Consider the following 14,117-nt stretch of genomic DNA (forward strand, 5'->3'; position numbering starts at 1 on the left):
TCTTATTATATCTTAGTGGAACCGTTTATCCTGCTGTCCATCGCTGCACCAATGTTTTCAGGAAAGAAGTTCAGATGAGAATGTAGTAAGTAAATATATCTTCATTCTAATCCGAAAAAGGCTTAGTAGTATCTCTGAATAGAATTAGAAGCCTCGAAACTTGGACGATTTCTGTACTTCTAGTTCAATTCTGCTCTTCTGATACTTTTTTTTCCCGAATTGTTGATCGTTTAATGCTTTCTTAAATTTAGTGTCAACAATAAACCTTCCCTTAAGACTGAATTCTGAGAGTTTTTTTAGAAATCCTGCAGTAAGAATGTAGGCCTATTTTTATCCAATTCTTTAACAAAATTTTTCGAGAGATCGATATGCAGCGAGTGGCAGAAAGAAATACTTGCTTGAAGGAAGCCAATAAGGAGATTTTGTTTTTTAATCTTTGTTCTAGATACCAAATATTTTGGAGAATTTTTTATTTTATTTTTATTTTTTTGACAAAATGTTCCATCGTTGCTCTGCACTCCCAATAAGCAAAACAATAATACATATAAGTGCAAAGCACACTTAGAAGTCATGCAGTTACTTTTAAACCTCCAAAAATATTTCAACTCTCCTGTTATCTTCTTACCTATGTTAACTCGATATATTTTCAGATGATTTCTTCATATTTTTTTGTTGCACTATTGTGCAGCAAAACTACTGTTGTTTTGGAAAGATCGATAAATAAGAGCCAAACTTTCCGTTCATAAACTTAATTCATTTTTCTAAAAAAGATCATGATCTTAACGCGAATAATAAATTCCATTGTTTGTCTCAAAATATGAAGCTAAGATTTTGTTTCTATTTCTAAAAAGAAAACATTTGTTTCCAGAAGCTAATAAGTTCCATTGCTACAAGATATCTGCATCTGAAAAAAAAAAAATGTTGTTTGCATAAAATTTAGAAACTAATAAGCTCGTTAAATTCGCCGTCTCTCTTTTTTCTTTCTCTCTTTTCTACACGCTTAAGATGCCATAAGCCAGACACGCTCTTAAGAAGAAATTCGGTTCAAGAAAGGCATAAAAAAGTCCAAAAAAAAAAAAAAAGAGCACAATAAGCCTGGCTTCGTTTTCCCTACTATAAAAGAAAAGCATATTTAAATTCGCCGTCTCTCTTTCTCTTTCTCTCTTTTCTACACGCTTAAGATTCCATAAGCCAGACACGCTCTTAAGAAGAAATTCGGTTCAAGAAAGGCATAAAAAAGTCCAAAAAAAAAAAAAAAAAAGAAGAGCACAATAAGCCTGGCTTCGTTTTCCCTACTATAAAAGAAAAGCATATTTAAATTCGCCGTCTCTCTTTCTCTTTCTCTCTTTTCTACACGCTTAAGATGCCATAAGCCAGACACGCTCTTAAGAAGAAATTCGGTTCAAGAAAGGCATAAAAAAGTCCAAAAAAAAAAAAAGAAGAGCACAATAAGCCTGGCTTCGTTTTCCCTACTATAAAAGAAAAGCATGTTTAAATTCGCCGTCTCTCTTTCTCTCTTTTCTACACGCTTAAGATGCCATAAGCCAGACACGCTCTTAAGAAGAAATTCGGTTCAAGAAAGGCATAAAAAAGTCCAAAAAAAAAAAAAAAAGAAGAGCACAAATAAGCCTGGCTTCGTTTTCCCTACTACAAAAGAAAAGCATAATGCTATATGGACTGAGTCTATGATATGATGCCATTCATGTGTTTGGGGTAATGCGCACTCCGATCCAATGCAAAAAATCAAAGCATGATTCTCGATAATGCTTATTCACTTCGATAAAACGTTTCAGCATAAAGGACATTAGATACAAGTACAATGTACGTACCACATTAACAATGAAGATGGCATTTGAAATATTGTACGTGTATAACTAGATTCACTAATGGCAACTTATGAAACCAAAGAGCTGTAACGAATAATCTCAGTTTGAGTGAACCGATGTGTGCAATTAACCAACTCATATGTGTAATTATTATTATTACTTTTTATAGTATTACATTTATTTATTTTTGTCGTTGTCGTCTTCCTTTCACAGTATTAGTCTTTATAGCTTGTTTCGGCTCACCATTTCTTTAAGGGCCTTACCGCTATTTCTTTTTCCTTTTGTTTACGCTAAATCCATTCATTTCCTAATTATCTGTAAAACTGATTGTTGTCGTCGTTTGTGAATTCTCTATACTGTATTTCTATTCTTATCTACTGAAGTATATACGAGTATCCCGCTGTTTTTCTCAAAAGTTTTGCTTTTCTACTGAATTATTCTTTGTTCATCAGTTCTTTCATTATTCATGTTTCCTTTCAATATAATATAACAGGTTTAGATAATGGCTTAACTATTCTTAACTTTTTTATTTTTGTATTAAATTTATTCCAGTATTTTCAATTTATTAATTTCATGTCTTGGACCTCTTTATTTCAATGTAGTATTCTTTAAGCTACTATAATAAATATTATTACTTATTCTATTGGCTCGTTATTTAAATTATTTTACTTCTATTTTGGCCCTCTTCCTTTAAATGTCATAGCACACACACACTCTCTCTCTCTCTCTCTCTCTCTCTCTCTCTCTCTCTCTCTCTCTCTCTCTCTCTTTTGTTATCAAAAGATAATCTCAAACCATAATAGTTTCTGATACTGACGAATGTAAATTACTGAACGACATTTTAGAATATATGCCAATATTTTGCAAAAACCGAGCACCACACCCCATTTACAAGAATACACAATTTCCAGATTTTACTCTTATTTATTTATTTATTTATTTATTGAATTTATATTGTTTTATTGAGAATCCTCTTTACTGTTTTGTATAACTGTTAAATAAATATATATGCTAAAGTAACTCCTGTATATACTACTACTACTACTACTACTAATAATAATAATAATATACAGGATCCCGCAAACTCTACAACCGGTCCAGCACTTGGGTTGCTCAGATTATACTAAAGGAACTACAAGATGAATGCGATGGCTGATTTGCTAGCTATGAGAAATGAAAAACTGGAGATTCCAGGAGAAAAAACTCTAGCACAGCCATATAAAACTAACTCACCTCACTTTTTTTTGAAAAGCCATGAAAAGCATGCTACGAGGGCAGTCTGAAACGTTCTCGGCCTCGACCATAGATGGCAACACTATCGGCAAAATTTTTTTTCTAAGTTGGTACATCTGTCTTAAGCATCCATGTGAAATTGCAAGTCATTCTATCTAAGTATTTCTTTTATACAGCTGTCTGAAGCAAAAGTGTTGTCTGTATCCCTTGAAATGGATAAAATTGAGTATCGTGCGGTTATAAAATTCTTTGTAAAAGAAGGTTTAATGCCCAAAGAAATTCATTCGAAGTTAATAAAAGTTTATGGGCACTCTCCTTCGGTTTCGACAATTAAGGAATGGACCGCCGCGTTTAAACGTGGCCGCACCACCAGCCTTGAAGATGATCCACGTGAAGGACGTCCAAAAGTGTAACAACACCGGAAATCATTGATCAAGTGCACGATATGGTATTGGATGACCAGCAAGTCAAAGTGCGTGAAATTGCTGAGACTATAGGCATTTCAAAAGAACGTGTAGGATATATTTTGCATGAAGAATTGCAAATGAAAAAGCTTTGCGCAAGATGGGTGCCGCGCTTGCTCACAGCAGACCAAAAACGCACTTGCATGAAAATCTCTGAACAGTGCTTGGAGCGTTTTAACAAGAATAAAACTGATTTTGTGCGTCGATTTATTACTATGGATGAGACTTGGATTCACCGTTACACACCAGAATCCAAACAGTAGTCGAAACAATGGACAGAAGCCGGTTGTTCAGCACCAAAGAAGACAAAGTCGGTTCCATCAGCAGGAAAAGGTCATGGCATCGGTGTTTTGGGATGCTAAAGACATTTTGTTTATTAATTATCTTGAAAATGGTAAAACAATAGTCGGGGAATATTATTCCGATCTTTTAACCAGACCAGATGAAAAAATTCACGAGAAAAGACCCAGTTTGCAGACGAAAAAAATCATCTTTCATCAGGACAATGCACCTGCCCACAAAGGTGTTTTCGCAATGCGAAAATAAAGGGATCTGCACTATGAATTGTTGGAACAGCCACTCTATTCCCTAGATTTCGCTCCCTCTGACTTCTATCTCTTCCCAAAACTAAAACTCTTCCTCTCTGGTCAGCGTTTTTCTTCGAATCAAGAGGTGATTGCAGCTGTAGAGGGGTATTTTGCAGATCTTACTGAGAACCACTACGGGGACGAGATAATGGCTGGAGCATCGCCGGAATAAACGTATTAGTCTTAAGGGAGATTGTGTTGAAAAATAAAAATAATTTTGAAATTATAAATTCGTTTTTTCATTGTTAGGCCGAGAACTTTTCAGACTACCCTCGTATGATGGGAATCAAACCTGGGTCTTTGTCGTTAATGGCTGAAGTACGGAGACATCTGTTCAATTTGTCATCGAAACTTTAAAACGCTTTGAAACTTTCGACAAAGTGCGAAAACTGATTAAAAGGTTATGACTTTACGTGACCTTCGACCGATGCTGCACTACTTAAAATATATGATTTCAAAAAAAAAAAAAGTCCATATATTTGTCTTTCAGTGATACCTTATTAAGAATTTCACTATTTTGATAACTATTTTGCGTGCTGGTTCTCCTGAGAGACCAGGGAGTAACCTAGATTAACTACTGCACAAATGTTACTGTAATAAATTTGCTTTCATTACTGTATCTGCATGGGTCACATATTTGCATTCTATTAAAGAAAATAAGTCTAGTGAACAAATAAAGGAAGAATAGGAAATATATAGGCTTCCTTATTAGTACCGTGAGTCCGTTAAGGGCTAGATACCTACGGGAATGCTGTGGAGATGAAACATATTCCATTAAATTTTAAATTTTCCAATCTCTAAACTAATCTAAAGTAGTATCTTTTTTTCTGAGTTCAAAAATTAAAAGCACTGTTTATTAGCAAACAAATCCATTCTGAAATAAGATTGTTTAAGAATAATTATACCAATTCAATTATAATTATTATTCACTTCACTGTAAGAGCATATTGAATATTATTTTTGTACATAATGTGGAAATGTATTTATAAGTCCAATTATAAGTATTTATAAGTAGTGATAATCCCAAATATATATTTGGGATTATCAGTACTTATAATAACTTATAACAAAATATTAAAAAAAATTGCTGTTGAATATTGTTTTAATGTGGCTTCCGGAAACCCACGGAAGATTTAAACTTACAGTACATTAGTATCGTGGATGGGCTAAGGATTTTTTTAATATTTTGTATTCATTTTATGTTTTTTGCATTATTGTTATTATTATTATTATTATTCAGCAACTGATACTGTTCAGCACTGATGAGATCACATCTCATACTTATGCTACTCAACAACTTACCACAATATTTAAAACACAAACAATTACAATACACTAAGACACTAAGTGTGGAAGCTATATTAACACAGTTATTACAGCAGATGTCATCTCTGTCCAGGAGGTTGACTATTATTGAACTCTACCTGATGTCCATAATGTGGTAGAAAGATAAGATGGCGAGGCGCTTATCTCTTCCATCTTGTAGTTAGTATCCTGTGTCTGTTCGCGTAGCCAGTTTGTACGGAATAAAATAAAACCTTTCCACGAGAAAACCCACTGTCTTCATATGAGACCACTTAACTCACCATTTGATTGAAAACATCTTGATAAAGGTTCCTCTCGTCATAGACAGGAATTGAACCTGGGTCCTTCCAACCAAAGAGTTCATCTATCCAGTTGAGCTACGGAGGTTCTCCATAAAAAGTACCAAACAAAATAAATAGCTTATGCTAATCCCACTCTCTTCATAAAGGCTAACCCTAGCTTCGAAGTCGGTGAGGTTAGCTCGCGTGCACGTCTTAATTAATCCTCTTAACCACCATTATTATTCACTTAGTAGAATACTCAACTCTTCGAAGAGGTTACAATGTGTTAACTGTATAAATGTAAATAGCCTTAATAATAATAATAATAATAATAGTAATAATAATAATAATAGTAATAATAATCTCTGTCAATTGTATATTTATAAACAAAAATGATTACATTCAAAATTGTGGACTTAAACTCTGTAGTGAACAAAAAATGTACCAAAAATATCATAATTGTATATAAATCATTCTACGTATGCACAATGATGATTAAGATGATGGTTTTTATATAGAATTATGCATATAAGATTATACAATTATGCATATATGTATGCACATACATATGTGCACATATATACATTGTAAATAGTATGTATGAATTATGAAGTTTGTATGAACTAATTTAAAATTATTATTATTAATTCTACTTACTGGAATAAAACAGAAGTACTCAGCAATGAAACTTTTGTATCATTGTATTATTTTTTTTCATCTACTTTAGCGTACATGTCAGTTCTTTGAAGAGAATAAATATTTAAAAAAAATATGTTTACTATTATTTATTTATTTATTATTTTTATTTATTTTACATTGCTCGAAAGCCTGCTATAGAGATCAAACATAGAACTTGCGGGTAGGTATTTCCATACTACCATATAGATGTGAGTTTTTAATCCTGCAAAACAGACAACAATCAGAAGAAGACACGCGACTCAGCGAAGATATGTTTACCTCATTGCCTTAACTGCTAATCTAACCAACCAACTTTCGTTGTATCCAGCGAGATCAGTAAAGCTAAAATTATATTAGGTCGGCCCGTTATAAATTTGTGCCAAGGTAACTTTTGCATTCTGATTCCGATGCTTCGGTATGACAAGTGTATCGTGAGGTTGGTTGATTTGTGTACAAGAGGATAAATCTGCTGATAAAGTGTAAAAGATACTGAAATTCATAACAGTATAACTAATACTGTTATGAAATTCAACAGGGATTCAAAGATACCTTATATCTCAGGATAAATATAACGGAATACTGTCCATTAAAACCTCAGCGCGCGCAAAAAGCAGCTATGAGTGGAAAAAAAAAACTATTAGTCTTGGAATTCAATTACTTAACATAACTCGAGGTATATTTTCCAGGTGAGCTAGATAATGAGCCATTAATCTGTTTACCGAATGTTTCGTTTAATTTCGCAGTAGAGTACTTAAAGAAAAAAAAAACTAAAGCGTACAAATCTCTGTTTAAAAAATCTTCAACAGAAGTGCTGTTGATGATGATTGCTAACTGATTAAAGTAGTAATTAAATGGGTTCCGATTTGTTAAAAGTGGATCAAGATAAAGCTGACGCTCCTAATGAAGTACTGTACTATAATGATTTCTAAGAGAAGAAATTTCTCAGGAAAAAAAAATAAACGGTGCATTCACCGCCCCCCCCCCCCAAAAAAAAAAATCACACAGGTATTTAAAGTACTTGAGCATGTTTAAAATAAAATTACTGAAGTATGTTACCTGTTAAACTTTTTTTTTTTTTTTTGTAGATGTGTAATAATCTTTTTATGTATTTGAACCCTCGAGAGTGATCAAGTTAATTTTTTTTTTTGTATACTTTCATTACAGCAGCAGCGCCATCTCTCGTAAAAATATTCCATCCAGTAATGCAAACCAAACACTTCTAACAAGAAGATTTTATTGTCATTTCATACCCAGACGCATGTTATTATAAAAGGTAAGAAGAAATTGAAATGTCCTAATTCTAGCAGTACGTTGCATTCAAATTGTGCTTTAAAACTTAACAACACCTTAATAACACACATTTGTAAGCACGTGTGTCCTTTTACGCTCTCGTGCACTAAGAGAAATAGTAATAACCCACTTAGGACTTACAATGAGTGGATGGTGACAAGGACTAGTAAGAAATGATTGAAATGCGCGTGTTTAATGGATGTGCGCTCATTATCAGGGAGTGCGGGCTTGTAATTACAGATGTGACCAGGTTATCGCAACGACAGAAATCAGGAAGGAGAAAAGACAGACTATCATACTCTAGTGAGCAGAACATAATAAAAACATTCTTTATGATTGCGTAATTCTTATTGTTTTGTCAACGAAAACTTCCTTGTGATTACTGATTTCTGGAAAATGAAGAATTGAGATGTTTGAGTCAGTGACCTACAATGTAACTCAGACAAAAAAAATCGAATCTCTTTTTACACTAACCCGTAAGTAATATATATTATTCTTTATTATTTATCTTTTTTTTTTTTTTTTTTGCAAATAAGCGAATAGAAAGAAACAAAACAAACAAACAAAAAAAAACGTATATTTAGACCACTATCTTAGACTTTTGCATCTATTTCCGAGCGGGTACCTCCATAGTACATTCGAAAGGACAACGCGGCATCTGTCCTTATTGGAAACATAGGTTCGAATCCCGCCGCCTAGGTTCCGAAGGCTTTTTTACTGAAGGCGAGTTAGCTGGTCTCAAGTAGCAACGTTTTCCTCCCGGAAACCCAGATTTATCATTCCACAAAGCAGGAACCCGATGAAAAATATACAGAATTAACTGATATGATGTAGTCACTTTCATAGCCTGAGTTGTTTCAGTTATAGTTTCCATTAACATTTTCACTTTTACGTTTAGGAACAGATGCAATTTATTCTCTAAAGAATAAATTTCTCGAAGTTCCAGTGAAAACTTCGAGAAATTCTAAGTGCATTGCAATAAATTATATATGTATATAAATAAAGAAAATATTTCGGTAACAAAATTAAGTGGATATTGAATACCAAATTATTTCTTAGCCGAATAAGAAACTCAAAAATAGGGAATCTAATCTAAGAGGTTCATGCCGAATATAGAAAACTATATAAAGTTCGGCGAGTCCAAGCACAGGCCAACACCTGGTAGTGAAATGCCAGGGGAACTCGTAGTAAAGGTGGGGCAAGCGCCGATCAGTCCTTAATATTTTCCCATAATGTAAAACACAGCTCCTAGGAGATGTATTGCTGTTCTGCATTATGAGAGGTCACTACCCAGAATGCGGTATTCAATATCCACTTAATTTTGAATAATTTTACTTCGCCGAAGTGAAGCCTGTTGGCTCTTATTTCAGTAATTGTATTTGTGCACCTTTTGGCAACTCGTAGAGTAAAGAAATAAGCTCTGACTATTGAAACCTTAGTATTGCATCTAGGTCTACCTACTCACTGATGAAACCTCAAGAAAGGTCGAAGCCGGTCTGGGTAGTGACCTTCTCTAATAATGTAGAACAGCAATACATCTCCTAGGAGCTGTGTTTTACATTATGGGAAAATATTAAGGACAGATCGGCTCTTGCTCCACCTTTACTACGAGTTGCCCTGGCATTGCTCTACCAGGTGTTGGCTTATGCTTGGACTCGCCGAACTTTATATAGTTTTCTATATTAGGCATGAACCTCTTAGATTAGATTCCCTATCTTTGAGTTTCTTATTCGGCTAAGAAATAATGTGGTATTCAATATCCACTTAATTTTGAATAATTTTACTTCGCCGAAGTGAAGTCCGTTGGCTCTTATTTCAGTAATAAATATTTCGATAACATTCACATATTCCTGTATACATTTGATGGTTTCTCCAATTGTCAGAGGTGAACTTTGTTATATTTTATGTGAATCCTACCTCTAAAGGGTTGTTAACCTATCATGCATTTAGTACAGTTGGTTGGTAATCAGGAAACTCTATTCTAAAGACCAAATATGGAACTTCAGGCCTCCAAAAAGTAAGATAAAGGTCTTACACTGAGTGAGTGACAAGAATGTCTACCATCATTTGAAATAAAACATTAGTAACACGTACAACTTATTTTTCGATGACTCCTTACCAGAGACGTAAAGAAAAAATTGGCCCAACACATAACATAGAAGGATGATGCAAAATCTCTTTCCTCTGAAGAAACCATATGTCCATTGCATGTTTCAACAAATCTCTTTAGTGGTTATTTGTTACGTAATTATAAACCTATGTGTGCTGAATAACACGAAGTAAAGTGAAAGGGGAATAAAGGCTTTGCTCATTTTATGATCACATGCATCGCCATCCACATTGCGTAAGTTGCCAGAACTAATCCGTATTGGGAAAGCCATAATGATGTTCTCCAGGAAAACATCGTACGTTACTGACCCGAGCATATTACCTGTCTCAATGCTCGACACGAGGAATGCCAAATATCTGGTTCTGCGCGTTTTGAGTAATGAAGTGATTGTGAACAAGCCTTTCGTGCAGTTCTTTTTCCGCCGTACTTTTATACGAAAGCTTTGTGTGGTAATTTATTTATGACGCATCCGGGTATTTACCTCACAGCTGGGTTCCTATGCGTACTGTAGGTAGCCCTGGGAGTGGCATAGTTTCACAAGAAGACGTCGAATCTTTCATTATAAAGATAAATATGTTGACTGTAGCAATGACAGACATAACCAGAGCCGTTGAGCAACGAGCTGGTTTATGCCTTGTGTTCCATTCGATGTTTGACACAATTGATGAACATGAAATGAAAATGATGTTCCCTCGGGGCAAAAAAGTTGCAATAAACCTAATTGAGCTATAAAATTGTTCTTTGGACTGGTAAAGCTTTTATAAGAAAGAAAATCTTCTAAACAAAGGAAAAAATTCTCACAATTCATATATAGGACTTTATTTGTGTAAATAATTTTCTTCCTTTTTATCAGTATAAAGAAAGAGGAGAAAAGACTTCAGATCAGTCAGGTATGTTGGTATAAAACAGGAGCCACCTTATTTCCTATGAAACTGGAAACATAATGACACTTTCTAATTCATCCTTTAAGTTTATTTCACAAGTTTTCAAAGTTATGTATTTTCTTTAAAAAATATTTTATTATTATTATGCTCAGTGATTACAAGCTTGTTAGAAAAACCTAACCAGAGAAGTACAATTAAAATTAGAACTGCGTGTAGGGTCACCTCAATAATGCAGTCAATCACATTTGTCCTTCTGTGCAAGACCTGGGTTCATCCCATCTAGGTTTTAGTTATGTTTAAATTATGATCGACAACTAAGTCAGTTTATTGCCTGTTAATCGCATTGGTTCTTCTGTGCAGTTTTTCCTATTTTGAGGGATGAAAAATTCGAGTTTCTAGAAGAAAAATTCGTTCCATCTCAGCAGGACAAATGTCGCAACTGCGCTAAGGCGAATGTATAGGACGAGAGTAATGTTCATAATGCCTTTTCAGTTGAAGGAAGTTAGCTGGATAAATGGTAGGGTTTTTTTCACTTTTTCGTAAATTCAGGTGTTTCATTCTGTAAAATGGGCAACCAGTCAGAGAGCACACGGAATTAACGAATCTCATAGTTTTGGCTATTTCTTCAGTAATTCTATGAGCTAAGTGGTAGCGCTACGACCGCACTAACAGAAGCAATACCACTGGACATTTTGTGCTTTGGCTAGTTTTATATATAAAGTAATTAGTTTAGTTTAATTATTATTATTTTGCAATCTCACTATTCTAATTAAAAATAATTAAAAAGGGAACTAACAGTGTATCTGAGATTAATTGCAAATCAAACTCTCTGGCAAGTTTGTTTCCACTCTGAGCGATTGATAGTTATCTGTAGTAACAATTCTTAATCGACCGATCACCGCTGAACCCCCAGAATTTGCTTGGATAGTTGATGATGGAAATGTTTGGAGTTGCAGTTCTTTAGAAGAATTTTTATTATTACAGTGTATTATTAACTTTAAAGTTATTGTTCTAGTGATTCCATGTATATAAAACAGTTCTGCAACTGCTTTATGGACATGATGTATCCACATAAAGTTTTTATTACGAACACGCCCGTTTTTTAAATATAAAACTGAACCACACATTACAAGGATCAGTTGAAATATAACGACAAATAAGCGTGATTTCGACCATAATGAATTTTTTTGTCAAAAATATTTATGATTTTCAAATCATAACCGATGTGCTTAACCCAAATGAAACACTAAAAAGAAGTAGGGGGGGGGGATTTTTAAAAAATGAAGATTTCTGGAGCAGAAATCTTCATATGTCACACTAAGGTCCGTATGGGTGTACCAAAGGATTTTTTATTAACTGCTAGTGATTTCAGCCTAGCTTAATAATCTACATATAAAGTAATTAGTTTAGTTTAATTATTATTATTTTGCAATCTTACTATTCTGGTATGAACAAGAGGTTCGAGAGTGTTGGATCTGATCATAGCATCGAAGAACATATCAGTAACCAATTTAGTCATACTATCCCCCACTTGGGGAAAGCGATCACGTGGTCTTGATCTGGGAGATTGTAAGAAATGCAGAATTTTATGTTAAGAAGGGTGTGTAGAGAATTACAAGGTGATTATGACAAGCTGAGAAGTCAGCTTTTAGCAGTGCTATGGCATGAGAAGTTGAAGGGGAGAGATGTTGATGGTGCGTGAAAGGGTGTTTAAGAAAAGCTGTATCAGACTGTATACCCAGAATCAGGAAGATAAATAAAGTAGGAGTAAAATGGATGAATAGTACGTATATTATTAAGTAGGAGTTGCAGATAAAGAAAAGGTTGTGGAGGAAGTATAAAGAAAAAGGTGATCAGCATACCGATGAACAGTACAAGGTGCAGGCAAGGGGGTGACCTGTATGGTCAGGAAGGCCAAAGCTAATTATGAGAAGCAGCTAGCTGATGAGCCCAAAAGAAATCCTAAGGAGTTCTTTCGCTATGTGGCAAGTAAAAGGAGGAATAACTATGGAAGGATGACTTTAAAAAGTGTTGATGGTAGGGAGGTAACAGAAGCAAATCAAATCATTTTGCATAAATGTACCATCTTGGTTGCGATATTGCAATGCTGAATGTCACTGACTGATGAGAGTCTAGAGATAGAAGAAATAGAGGTGTTTAGTATATTGCAGAACCTTAACACCACTCCTGATATCAGTATATCAGGAGTGGCGGTTAAGGTTTTGGAGAAATTGATAAAACTTAGAATTCACGACTGGGCGGACAGAAATATGATACTTTATAAGGGATAACATGGTTTTGTGAAGGGTAGGTCTTGCCTTAGTAACTTACTTTCTATAATAAAGTAACGGTAGAGTTGAATAAAGGAAATCCTTACTAGGTGATACTGCTGGATTCTGCAAAGGCATTTGACAAGATTCCACATGGAGCTATGTTGAATAAGCTGGAGCAAATGGGAATGGATCCGAAGCTGGTGATTTGGATTAGAAGGTAACTGATGGACAGATATCAAAGAGTGGTTTATTGAGAAGCTGAGTCCAGGAGAAGGCAAGTGACTAGTGGTGTGCCTCAGGGCTCAGTACGTTGTCCTCTGTTGTTTAATTTGTACATTAACGATATTGGAAATATTTGACACTTGTTTGCTGATGATGAAAGAGAACAGCGATAGCATATCTTGCAGGATGACTTAAATATGCTGGCGGTATGGGCAAAGGTAGATGGCTTCAGTTTAAAGTGGTTAAATGTAAGGTGTTGCACTTTGGGTGGATGAAATCACTGAACTGCAAGAAGTTGCAGAGACAAGGGAGTTGAGAATTATTGTGGACAGAGAACTGAAGTGTAGATGACACATTGCAAAGGTGGCCAAAATAACATGGTTGTCAAATTACACAGTTGTTGAAGAACACACTGACAAGCACGGATAGGGAAGTTATTGTTCCACTTTATAAGGCATTAATAAGTCCACATCTGAACTACTACGCACAGATCTGGTCACCTGAATTCCTTGGTGATGCAGAAGTGGTGGAAAGGATCCAGAGGCGAGTGACAAAGATTGTTGCAGGCCTGTGGAATGTTTCCTATGAGGATGGATTGAAGATCTGTGGGCTCCAAAAACTAGCTGATAGGCGTCAGAGAGGAGATATGATAGAAGTATATAAGTTATTAAAGGGGTACCACCAGCTTGGCTGCACAACAGCCAAACTGGTCGAAGAACACATGCCGTTGCCTCATGGACTTAGTTGTCTTGTGGTAACCTTAAATACACACGCACGTATATTCACACACAATACACATACGTATATAAAATGGCAATTATGTTTCTTGACTAATTAATACAACTATGATTAAAATTACTTTGGCACGGTTATTCGAATGGAATCTTGTAATATATTATCATGACGTCTTACCCACAACTAGACTCCAATATGCGATATGAATTATGAGAAGTTCTCGAACTGA

The 14,117-nt window shown here is 34.8% G+C and overlaps 1 protein-coding gene and 1 long non-coding RNA gene across 4 annotated transcripts in view; one reads left to right on the top strand and one right to left on the bottom strand.

The window, feature by feature from the left end:
- LOC150106615 (metabotropic glutamate receptor-like) overlaps positions 1–14,117 on the bottom strand; it is a 280,429-nt gene that overhangs the window by 162,243 nt on the left and 104,069 nt on the right. Inside the window, exon 1 of one of the 3 annotated variants that reach the window (XM_090392578.1) lies at positions 6,354–6,435. The exons of the other annotated variants lie outside the window; for them this stretch is intronic. The gene's annotated coding sequence lies outside the window, so the exon portion shown is untranslated. Of the gene's footprint in view, positions 1–6,353; positions 6,436–14,117 lie in introns of those variants that run through there. 3 annotated transcript variants of the gene reach the window in all.
- The window catches only part of LOC150106616 (uncharacterized), a 90,423-nt gene that overhangs the window by 16,214 nt on the left and 60,092 nt on the right, over positions 1–14,117 (top strand). The window contains exons 2-3 of the long non-coding RNA XR_016548320.1: positions 17–85; positions 7,539–7,647. This is a non-coding gene — a long non-coding RNA (uncharacterized LOC150106616). The remainder of the gene's footprint in view (positions 1–16; positions 86–7,538; positions 7,648–14,117) is intronic.

This window comes from Typopeltis vanoorti, chromosome 5 (genome assembly GCF_054136105.1).
Source record: "Typopeltis vanoorti isolate ZY-2024b chromosome 5, IOZ_Tvanoo_1.0, whole genome shotgun sequence".
NCBI lineage: Eukaryota > Metazoa > Arthropoda > Arachnida > Uropygi > Thelyphonidae > Typopeltis > Typopeltis vanoorti.